Below are 9,329 nucleotides of genomic sequence, written 5' to 3' on the forward strand. Positions count from 1 at the left end.
CTTTATTATTTATTATCAATAAACTTAACACTTCAATAATTATGAAATGATTTATGAAATTCGCTACTGCATTATTAACATAAAATAAATTTTCCTCTAACTCCGCCTGCCTACTCAATACTTTTCAACCCTTGTATAGACTCGTACTTTTTTTCTTTTTTTTAGTCCGAACCATGTGCACCATGCAATGGTAAAAGGAAAAAGCTAAGAAAGTAAAATGATAAAAGAGTTAATAGTTTGATACAAGCAATGAGATTAAAAGAAAGTTTTTTAACGACAATCTTAGCCATTAAGAAAAGTGCAATTCTCTTTCTTCAGAAAAACACAATGGTGCTAAAAAAAAAAATGAGAAATGTAATATTCACAACATTTTTAACAAATTCTAGATAATATATTATTATTTACTATTAATGGTGGACAATAAAGTAATTTTTATAGATAGGTTCATATTAAAAGTTTAAAACTAGTAATAACTTATAACTTATGATTTGACGTGAAATATTAGTAAAAATGTTGTTTATGTAAAACTATTAAAAAAAATATACCTAAGTGTCTATTCGGCAAATATTATTTTTGCCAACTTATTTTACTATTCAGCTTATTTTTGTTACTATTCATGGATCCTACTACACTTTTTGATATTATTCATGAGTCTCACTGTACTATTTCAGCTAACTTTTGCCTTTATCTATTGTACTTTCAACAAAAAGTTTTCAACTTCAGAAAAATAAGCGGATTTCAAATGGACTCGAAGATTAATAAACAAATCGTGGACTAACAAATGGAGAGAGCAATGATAGGTGGAGGAAGAGACATCTCAAAATTCTTTGAAGTGTAGCTAATAAAATAAGCTGGACAAGTTGGATAGAAGTTGGAGGCCCTTTTTGACTCATTGGTAGTTTTGATACCATGTACTAGAACTAGAGACTAGAGACTAGAGACCACAACCAGATAGAGTCATAGAGAACGAGCTTAATAATTACCACCAATTAGGGTCTGTTTGGTACGTGTTTTTAAATAACAATTTTCAGTTTTTTTGAAAATACGTGTAGGTGAAAAATGTGTGAAAATACGTGTAATCAATATATATATATATATATATATATATATATATAACCGAAGCCTCTAAAGCTTCCACAATTTTTCACCTCAGCATAATGTTAAAAAAAAAATAAACCAACAAAAAACGTAATAAACTCGATACTCAGAGGCTTTCCCTTTCACGATGCTCTGCCTTTCTCTTTCATGAGGGTCTGCCATCTCTTCCGTGCCTTCCTCTACCAGCTCCTCCTCGATCAAACCCACGGCAAACCAACAGCAAAGCATCGCATCACATCACATCTGCGACCCACCATACCCACAAACCAACATACATTTTCTTCGTCGGAATCAATCTCCTTCCTCAGACAACCGATTTGACACAAACCACCCATATCCAACCTTTACAACCCAGAAACGGCAACCCATTTGCTATTGGTCTCATCAAGCCCATGGCCACAGATTCCTCAATCAAAACCCAACATACCAACCATGCCCACCATACCCAAAAACCCACAGAACAGAGGTCGAGCTCCTTCCTCAGACCACCCATCTCCTTCCTCAAAACAGAGGTCGAGCACCTTCCTTAGAAAGTTTTCTTCATTGGGCCCTCCCTCAAATTATAGAATCTCCTCCTTCAACCTCAGAATATTGAACTAACCTAATACGAGTAAACCCCCATAAAAATAACAATAAAAAGAAGAAGAAAAAAATCTATCTACCCCATTGAAGCGCCGCCTTGCCTTGCCATGCCCTCCTAAACCAGTCCAACTGGTGGTACAACTTTCTCACTCTCTCTTTGTTTTCTCTCTTGCTCTATTGTTCTGTCTGCTATCACTACTATATAGCAGTTCATAAATGACATTTACCTATTTGACTGACTAAGAGCACTTGCAGCAGTGGAGCTAAATAGTTATATAGCTATTTTAGCTCCACCAAAACACAAAAAACCACCATCCAGCAATGGAGCTAAAGCTATTTTTTTAGCTTGATTGCTACAGTGCACATCTATCTATAGATGTGCACTGTAGCTGAGAGCTAAAAGAAAAAAAATTTATTCTAGCCGGGATTAAAATAATACAAGTTGGTTCATTTTTTTTTTCATTCCTTTATTCTTACACCGTGCCTCTCTCTCAGTCACTCTCATTTGAAGCTCTCTAATCAAAACTCTTTTAAGCTCACTCTTTCACCGCTGCCAACCCGACTCATCCTCAACATCGCTGCCACCGATCATCCTCAGATCCACACCGCCATCTGCCTCAGACCCGCGCCACCAGTGTGCTATGGTGTGGTTGAATAGTCGGCGTCAGTTGGGTTCATTGGCGTCGGTGTGTTGTGGTGGTGGCTTAGGAGGGTTTCGTGGTGGTGGGTCGGTTGGGTTTGTGGGTAGATCGGTGTGTTCATGGCGGTGGCTCGGGTGGGTTTCGTGGTGGTGGGTGTGGGTGTTGCTTGGTGGGTCTAGTGGGTGTGGGCTTGGTTGATTTTTTTTCTTTGTTGTGGGTTGTGGTGGTGGTGGTGGTTGTGGTTGTGATTGTGTGTGTGGTTGTGTGGCTGTGATGGTGGTGGTGGTGATGGTGGTGGTGGTGGTTGTGGTTGTGATTGTGTGTGTGGTTGTGATGGTTGTGTGTAGTAGATATATTATTTTGTTATAGTGGATATATTATTTTATTGTAGTAGATATCTTATTTTATTGTGATGTTTGTATTATTTTTATTGTGTTGTTTGTATTATTTTATTGTGTTGAAAGCTAAAATAGATCCATTGTTGCAGCATGTGTGTAGGTAAAATAGATAAAGTAACTTTTTGTAGTGTCAAATAGCTAAATTTTTAGCTCCACTGCTGTGGATGCTCTAAAAGTAAAAACTTTGGCTGAATGTATTGTAAATTGTGATGTGAAATTTTTTTTATTGTTGCTAAATTGTGACGTTGAACTAGCTGTACAGCATTTCACACATTATATAAAAGTATATAACAGTTTTTTTTTTGTTTAATATAATAATAATAAATAATAGTTTTTTTTTTCTTCTGATAGTTTGTTGAGTTTATGATATGTAATAATTATTATATACTATTAAACAATATAATTTAACCCAATTACTTTTGTCAATTTGATCTATAAAGGATCATATTCAGTTCAATCCATTAAAAATATTGTAATTTTTTTATTTAATAAAGTTTTCCTAAAATTTAGTCAATGTTTCTTTTCCAATTAGTTATGTAATTATTAAACAAAGACTTGGAGAGTAAAATTCCTTAGCCTCAAGTCAAAATCATTATGTCATGTGACCATAAAATTTGTGTTTGTATAACTATGCTAGAGTAAATCTTCAGTAGTATTCACTACAAAACACGCGGGTCTTAGGCCGCGTTTGTAAAAACGTGGCTATAGAATGGCTAAAGCCCTGTTTTAAAAAAACGCGGCTTAAAGAAAACAACTGAAGCCGCGTTTTAAACATGCGGCCATAGAACGTGTCTGAAGCCGCGTTTTTTTGAGCTATAGCCACGTTTTTTGGGGTGGAGCTATTGCCGCGTTTAAAAAATGCGGCTTTAGGACCTTCATATTTCAATTTTATTTTATTTTACAATGTTAACTAAAATTTTTAAGAAATTTAGTTTGAAGCTGCGTGTTTAAAACGCGGCTTTAAATTTAGTCTTAAGCCGCGTGTTTAAAACGCGGCTTTAGTTAGGGATGGGGCTGCGTTTTTCAAACACAGCTTCAGGTTTTGCCTATAGCCGCATGTTAAAAATGCGGCTTTAATCTTTGTATAAATACGAAGGTAAGAAATTTCCAACCCTCTCCCTTCGCACATCACCAGCCTCCATCTCTCAATCTAGCCCTCACCCTCCATCCGATCTTAACCCTCACCCTAGATCTGTCACTCTCAACCCCTCACCCTCCATCTTCGACCTCAACCCCTCACTCTCCATCTCCCCGATCTCAAGCTGTCACCCTCCATCTCTCTGATCTGAAGCCCTCACACGCCACAGGTAAATTTTTAAACCCAGTTCATAGCAAATCAGTTCCTAACTTCCTCCATTTTTTTTTTCTCGCAGGCTCTCTGGAACATTTTGTTCGAGGATCTCAATCGGCAATTGAAGGTGCTCATCTTCTTCGATCGAAATTAGGTACGCAAGTGTGTTCATTGGGACGAGCATCATCTTGAAGAAGAAAGGTCTTAAACGAGGTGGTTCCACTGGTACTCGTGCAGGTTTGTCATTTTTTCTATCATCTTTTTGTTTCACCTGATTGGGTATTTTGAAGTTTGTATCGGATCGCTATGGAGTGTTTGTTTGGTGGAGAAATCGGTGAATTTAGTTTGGATTGAATTCCAATGTATTAGTTTTAGATGCGTTGTGTATGTTTGATATAGAGGTTTAGTTTGATTTTGGTTTTTGAAGTTTGAATCTTTGTATATTTGATAGGAAAGAAAGAGTCAGTTTTTTTTTTTTCACTGTTGGGATTTTAATTATCAAGAAATAATGTCAGACACATCGGAGTGTAAATATAGACTGTGAACCTCACTGTCATACTCTGTTAACTATTAAAGATATCATACCTAAAATGAAGTGCGGTTACTGTAAAAATTTTCAATCAAGAAAGATAAATACAAATAAAGGCTATATTGGTAGCATTCTTATCCATCTTGGTGGAAAATAATATATACAGGTTAATACTAAAGGGTAGTTTAGCAATCTTGATGCGAGTCTTGTAAGGAACTTATATATTTGCTTCAGTAACTCCAAAAGTTAAAAAGATCAGCTATGCATTTTGTCAGGGTATGCATTTTGTGATTCCATAGACACAAGGCACTTACTGCAAGACCCACTGTCTAGAAGATCAGATCAACTGATAGTTTGTTTGTGTTCAAGCTTTGGCTTAGACAACGAAAGTTAGATCAGCATATATATAGAGCCTTTTGTCACTGATTGGGACTGTGATTTTAGTTAGGCATCTCTCTTAGTACTTTATATTTATGGTTGTCTATTTGTTAAGTTAGACTTTCATCTTGTTATGAGATATTGTTTGGTTAGAATCAATTTGGAGTTTTCTATTCAGTATAGGTAATATACTAAATGCTTATGTGACAGACTGCTCACTATTCTTAACTTATTATTTACTAAGGTGTAGTTACCCTTTACAGGTTACATTTAGTTCTATTCTTTTATTAACACAGTTAACCTCCCCCCTCCCCAAAAAAACATGCTACCCATGTAACAAGAATCATGGATAATTATGGAAGGCCTCTAAGTGGGGTTGGTGGGATCATACTTCTATTGGAGGGCCTAAAACTCTTTTAGAAAGTGTATAGAATCATCTTTCTTGTTTGCACAGTACATCTGGGAGGGCAAAGTTGTCCATTAGTAGATATAAGGGACACTATATGACCAAAAAACATTCAATAGCTGATTGACTTGTAACTATTAACTGTTAATTCTCATAGTGGTTAATTGACAAAGACTATGCTCAGTGCCACTCTTTGAAACTTGTGGGTATCCTTTTAGCCTCAATGTTTGAAGGGGCTACAGTGAAAATGACAAACTTCTAGGGGCTGTAAGTCTCTAAAATCACTTAGCTTCTTGAACGATGGTGCCAATGGGCCCCTCTGCGAAGAAAATGTATTAGTTGAATGTAGGCTTTGATGCCTAGCTGAGCACTTTAGACTCAGCGATTTTCATCTTTGTTGCCTTTGATTTCAATGAGTCACTTTCTTTCAAAAATCTTTTATCAAGTTCACTAGGGTGCCTAACAATAATACCTTTCTTTGGCTTGAGATTTAATGACATAAACTGCATGATGTCAACAAAAATGTTCTTGTGTACGTTGTACCTATAATAAAATGCTATGCTCTAATAAAATGATTGGGTGGATAAAATTGATGGAACTTTGAAAGGCTGAATGCTAAACAATGCTATGAATTGGAGTGGGATAAGTTTGGAATGTAAAGAAGTGACTTGAAGGAAGTGGATTTGAGTTGGTACTTGTGTTGCACGATTACTAGAGTTAATGTTTATATTTCTTGTTCAATGCCTGTGAAGTCATGATTGTAAGTGAGCAATTGGATTTGATTGTATCCTGTAAAGTGATGAGTGATCTAAAACTCTGGTGGGTAGGGATGTGACTGTTGTCTCAAGTACATCATTCAGCCATTTTGAGAAAGTTATTCTTAATCTATTGTGCTATGTGCACTCTTGTTTTGTTTGGTTATAGTAATATTGTGCTACCACGTGTATGTTGTTGGGAGTAGCTTGTGTGCTTTATTAATTTTTCATTGATTGTTTGGTATAAGAAGTGGGAAGCTTTAGAGCCAATATATGTATAAAAATATATTAAGGGTTGGTTTTATTGTCTCATTATGATTTTGAGATTTTAAGGACCAACATGGTAGGCGGTAGCAAGTGAAGGCAGAATTGAAGATGCTAAAGGAAGGGGTGACACTTTTGCTCGTGCATTTTCTGCGCACTTGACTAGGTAGTTTTATGATTTCATAAATTCTATCTCATACATTTACTACATAGTTTTACTACTTCTGGAAAAAATAAAAAAAGTTAATTGTTTGGGGATAAACAAAGTACATTCCCATTTAGATAGCTTCCTACTATAATTTTTTTTTTTTTGAAAATAAAAGAACTAAAATTGCTGCATAGTTATTGTTCTTTTCAAATAATTTAAATTAATGTGAAAATTTTCCAGGTAAAGGACAATAACTATTGTAGTTATGATTCAACTTAGGTAACTTACTATTTCTTTGCTCTATTGTTAAATTTTTTCTTCACCAAGCAGTGAGGAATCTTCATTCTCAGATTTTCTAGAGTTTGTTCCACAGTAGATTGAGACTTAGAATTAGAATCTACATGAACACCATTAGGATTAGGATAGATACTCCTCTACATTGGATTGAGGTAAACATTTCTCTTTTTCTTTCATTTTTACCTAATTGGTTATGGTAAGTTTGTTCCTTTTAAGATGGAGTTTTTCATTACTGTACCAAAATTCTTTGGCTCTGCCTATCAGTTTCATTACTGTACCAAGAAAGGCTCTAATATGAGTGTTCAACCCCGGGTGAATGCATGTGGGCATGTGAGGCCCATCACCTTTTCCTCTGCCCGATTCCAAATCAATCTCTCCCATAGGCAAAGTCCTTTTTCCTTACTGAAATAGATTCACTCTTGGTCAACCTCACAATAATCTAATTAGCTAATAAGAATTAAAATAAAAACCAATGTTGCAGCAAAAACAAATGTAATTTGACTTCTAAAATTAAATAATAAAAAATTAAAATAAAATGGTCTTCGTTCTTTCCACATCACTAGGTTTGTATGAATTGAGCCATTGAATGAAAGTGAGAACATCATAGACAATTTGGTTTGGACAATGTAACATAAAATAATAATAATAATAATTTTGAAAATAATTCTTTTTACCATTACTTGTCAGTTCTGGAAGTCTATTGGGTTTTGAGTTGGACTTCTTTTTGTCAATGCACCAACGTGTGGAAATCCTTCACTCTTTTTGGCCTCTTTCAAAGTAGATTGATTGGCTGATCATAATCACACGGTTCGTTCATTTAAGTGTGCATGGGCACTATGTGCTGCACTATGTTGCAGCTTGGGCTGCACTGGTGTAGCTTGCTTTGTTGGTTAGTTGTAGGTTTGAGACCTTTGTGGTTAGTAGTTTTTCAATTCTCATTGGGGTGCAGTGGCATATCTATGTGTTTTACTGCTTTAAAAAAAATGGTTTTTGCTTCTTTTTTCTAGGTTTAGATAGTTTATCTTTTTATGGTTCATTTGACTAATAGAAATTAATTGTTTCTTTTAATTTATTGGCTTTTAACCTTTTCTAATAGAACAACATATGAATGGATTTACAGTCTTCCCTCTGCCATGCATGTTGTGAATTTCCATCTAATTTGGCTCCTTATCAACACCTGTCCTTCACATTTGTGCAGGTTGCAGGGCAAGTCTCAAGTAGTTCAGGATGAGTTGGTAAGGCTTGGTGAGCAAATGCTAAATAGTTCTGAGGGTACCAGGGCTCTAGCCTTGGAACTTTGTCGTGAATTTGAGGATAAGTTTCTCCAGCATGTTACATCCAGTGAGGTGAGGTTTTCTGTCTTTTTTTTTTTTTTTAGTTCAGTAAACTTTAGTCTTAAGCATGGACATTTTCCAATTAGAAGGATTTTTAAAATTTATATTTGGCATATAATCTTTCGAATCCCTTCAATTTATCAATAAATGAAAGTGTTTATTATTTTGAAATTTATCTACATAATATACCTTCTCGTAGCCAAGAAGTTGTCCTCATTCATTGGTCAACATTTGCCCTTGCTGACCTTGGGAATTTTATTAAAGGTGAAAGATCTCTAAAGTTGTATCAAGGTTGTTAGTTGCTGCCCATCTCAATTCTTATCAATAAAAAAAAATGAGCAGATCTCTTACTCCAATGTAAAGTGGATGAGTTTGGAAGAACAAGTGCATTGATTGGATTTTGTTGCTCCTGTCCCCTGGGGAATTAATATATATAACTTGTTATTTTAGTTATTTAGTCTTTTAGTATTCCTTGCTCATTATATGTTAATTATTTCCTTGTCCTAGGCAACTAGTCCTCAAACGGCTGGTCAACAAACTGTAGGATTTTCTTTGACCTCTCATTTATTTTACAGCTTGGGTACACCAAAAAGCAAGAGGAAAGACATTTTCGTGGAGTCATCACTTTGGAGGTAAGGATAACAGTTGATACTGTTATACTGATAGATATGTGATTATTGGCTTTCAGTGCTGATTGGAATTACTTTTATATTTGTTGGAATTACCTTAAATATCACTTGTCTTATTGTTGAGATAGATGCCAAAGTAATTGTGGATGTCTTCCAAAATCCTGCCTATAAAAATAATAATAGGTACAAAAGAACTCAAGTTGCTTCTCATATAGAGTTGATGAGTTATGCTTGGTTTGGTTCATTGGGAGGCTTTTTACATTCACAAAAATAGCATTATTGTTGTGATGTAGGCAAATTAATTTTTGGAATTTCAGTGTATAGATGCTTTGTGGAAACTAGAAAGTTTCTCTATTTTTTGAAATATTGTTGTTATTATGATTGTTATATCCTGCTGTTTGAACTGTAGGCATCAATTTTGTGTTTCATTGCTGAGAAAGTGTAGGAAAGTCAAAGGAAAAAAAATGTTTCTAGTGTAATTGTGTTCCTTTTGATCTTCTTGAAGGCAAGAGAGAAGCTGAACAACAGCTAGAGAAGCAAGTTACCAAAAAGCAAAAGGGGGATGAGGGCGTAGAGTAG

The sequence above is a fragment of the Castanea sativa genome, chromosome 7, assembly GCF_040712315.1.
Source record: "Castanea sativa cultivar Marrone di Chiusa Pesio chromosome 7, ASM4071231v1".
Lineage (NCBI taxonomy): Eukaryota > Viridiplantae > Streptophyta > Magnoliopsida > Fagales > Fagaceae > Castanea > Castanea sativa.